We start from the raw sequence: 3222 nt of genomic DNA, 5'->3' as shown, positions 1-3222 counted from the left end.
CTGGAGAAGAAATGGCAACCCATTCAATATTCTTGCCTGGAGAATCCCAGGAATGGGAGCCTGGTGGGCTGCCGTCTATGGGGTCACACAGAGTCGGACACGACTGAAGTGACTCAGCCGCAGCAGCAAAGAGTTATACTTGTCTGTTCTGACATCTGATGTACTTGTCAAGTATTCACATGTATAAGTAAAGACAACTACATCATTACTGCCAACTCACCATCAATTAGGAAATGTTAAATTGAGTGTAAAAACATGTCTCTTAGAATTAGTGAAATTAGAACTAAGCATCATCCTACTTTCAAATAGATTTAAGAGATGCTTTTGTTTACTTAGCAATTGAAAATAAACAATGTTTAATGATTACTATGGTAAAAAAGTTTTTAAATGATAAAATATATTCTCAAACAAGACAAATCTCACCCTATCCTTTACAACTTAATGCAAAAATAGTTTAGTTTGTGTATACAATATGTTTATTTCATTTTCTCTTAAATTTTAGTGTGTATTTTAAGATAACTTATACATATATGTATGGGATTTTATCTTCTCTACTTATTTATTTTTCTAATGGGACATTTCAAGAAGGAATGTCAAGTTGCTAGGCAATAACAAGACAGGGCAAATCCAAATTCTGATGGTTCTCGATCTTTTAAAATCTGGATGGTTCTTTTAAAGAATAGTAAGAAATTATAATTAAAATTAGGTACATATGTTAATGTTTATCTAGAATTAAGAAGAAAACACACAATGAATTCCAAATTTTAATCTGTTGATTTCCACAAGCATTAAAATCTCCTAGGAACTTGGGAGGTATCCACATAAGTGAGAGATCTTGAAGTTTGAGCTTCTTTCACTTCTCAGAAAATCCACCTGTATATTATGCACCGTGTGTAAACTCATAATTTTTGTCTGTATATTTGCATGCAAGAAAAAAATGGACTGAATCTCAGAAACATGATAAATGATTTGATAAGGGCTTTGGACTGAAAGAGGCTCCATGTGTTTCATAATGAAATCATTTTGCTTGTGAGAAATACCTGTGAGGATGACATAGCATGCTGCCGCTTGAAGATGTAAAGGTATCTAATCTAATATTCTTTATTTATAGATGAAAATGAGTCATAGAGATAAGAACTGACTCAAATAATGTCATAATTCTAGCTAAAAGAAGACCTGATTGCAGCTTTTATCCAATTTCAGTATACTTATTTTTCTAATGTTGAAAAAATTACTCTAGAGTTATCCAAACTTTAGTAATACTAAATTCTGTAAATTGATGCAGGTACAGAGACATAGTTAGGGAGGAAGGTAATGGGGAAAACAAAGGAAACTAGGAGCCCATGGGAGTTACTATGCATTAGTATTAATAACTGTGCTGTTTTCTTTATAATATTGCCTCCTACTTAGTAATCACAAAATTCCTGTCTTCATTTTATACATGAGGACACTGAAACTCAAAGATGATATCTGACTTCATTCGGTTTTTCTTTCTACTGCAAGTTGCCTTGTAAAAACAAGGGGGTCCCACGTATTGCTGCATGTATGTGCCTTGTCATTTCTACCTCTACATCTTTCCTTGATCTTTTTCACCTGTCAAATGATTGACTGTCCTTTGAACACAAGATTAACTGTCATAGATTCTTCCCAAATAATCCACGGGAATGTATCACTGTATTCACACGCAGAGCTCCCAGAGAGCAAGCCCCCCAGAATCAGCAGAAGGCTGACTCACCTCTGAAAGAATGCCCACCTTTGGGTTCAAAAGAGCATAGACTATCTAGGCTGAACCTGGATCAAATTTCTTTTCCTTCCCTTTCCGGCAGTGTGTCCTTGGCTTGTACCCCTCATCTGTGGATTGTGGATGACAGCATTTACTGTGAAATGTTGCTGGGACGATTGTCCATCACCTTGGTTTTTCCTTGGACTGTTGGGCAACGTCTGGAGCTTCTTTTTTTTCTTTTTTTCAATTTATTTTATGGAAGGATAGTTGATTTACAGTGTTGTGTTAATTTCTGCTATACAGCAAATTGTTTAAGTTGTATGATATGTATATCAATATATACAATACACTTTTTCATATAATTTTCCATTATGGTTTGTCACAGGAAATTGCTATAGAGTAGGACCTTGTTATTTATCCATTTTATAATATATATAACAGTTTCCATCTGATAATTAACTCCTAATCCTTGGGACTTCTTGATTGGTCCTGGTGCTCAAAGTTATGGGCTTACTGGAATTCTACAGATTATGGCTTAAAGCAGACCTATATCATTTGGCTACAGTTTTCTTAAAGATTCATCACTGCTTGTCTATTCCAACTACTGTGAAAGTCTATTTGCTTTTGCAGAAATGATTTTACTTTGTGTTTGCCTTTTATAATCCCCATTTTCACTTAAAGTATTATTAGACCAGGGGAGGGAGAGGGTTGATTATATATCTTAGATCAATTAAACTCAGGTTTTGTTTACAAAATTTCTGCTTATAAATATTTCCCTGAGAACATCAGTGTTGAGAAAACTAAATTGCCTTGTAGATTTTAAAATACTTTAAGACCGCATAGTATTTTAACTCTACTTTTTGATCTCCAACTTACAGTTCATGCTTTTCAAACGCAGTGTAGTCATTATATCATTGGGTCCTCAGGACAATGGGATATTATTTTATTTTCTCCCAGATTAGGGATATTTAGTTCAGGAGTATGTGATTCAGCAGCCACAGAATGACATTAGAATTCGGACTGCTCATTCCAAATGCTGTGTTCCCAGTACTTCAACTTTACCATATTCAGTTCAGTTCAGTTCAGTTGCTCAGTAGTGTCTGACTCTGCGACCCCATGAATGGCAGCACGCCAGGCCTCCCTGTCCATCACCAACATCTGAAGCTTACCCCAACTCATGTCCATCAAGTCAGTGATGCTATCCAGCCATCTCATCCTCTGTCATCCCTTTCTCCTCCTGCCCCCAATCCCTCCCGGCATTAGGGTATTTTCCAATGAGTCAACTCTTTGCATGAGGTGGCCAAAGTACTGGAGTTTCAGCCTCAGCATCAGTCCTTCCAATGAACACCCAGGACTGATCTCCTTCAGAATGGACTGGTTGGATCTCCTTGCAGTCCAAGGGACTCTCAAGAGTCTTCTCCAACACCACAGTTCAAAAGCATCAATTCTTCAGCACTCAGCATTCTTCACAGTCCAACTCTCACATCCATACATGACCA

The sequence above is a fragment of the Bison bison genome, unplaced genomic scaffold (genome assembly GCF_000754665.1).
Source record: "Bison bison bison isolate TAMUID 2011002044 unplaced genomic scaffold, Bison_UMD1.0 scf7180017864376, whole genome shotgun sequence".
Taxonomy (NCBI): domain Eukaryota; kingdom Metazoa; phylum Chordata; class Mammalia; order Artiodactyla; family Bovidae; genus Bison; species Bison bison.
The sequence above is the reverse complement of the archived record's forward strand: the minus strand, read 5'-3'. Positions refer to the sequence as shown.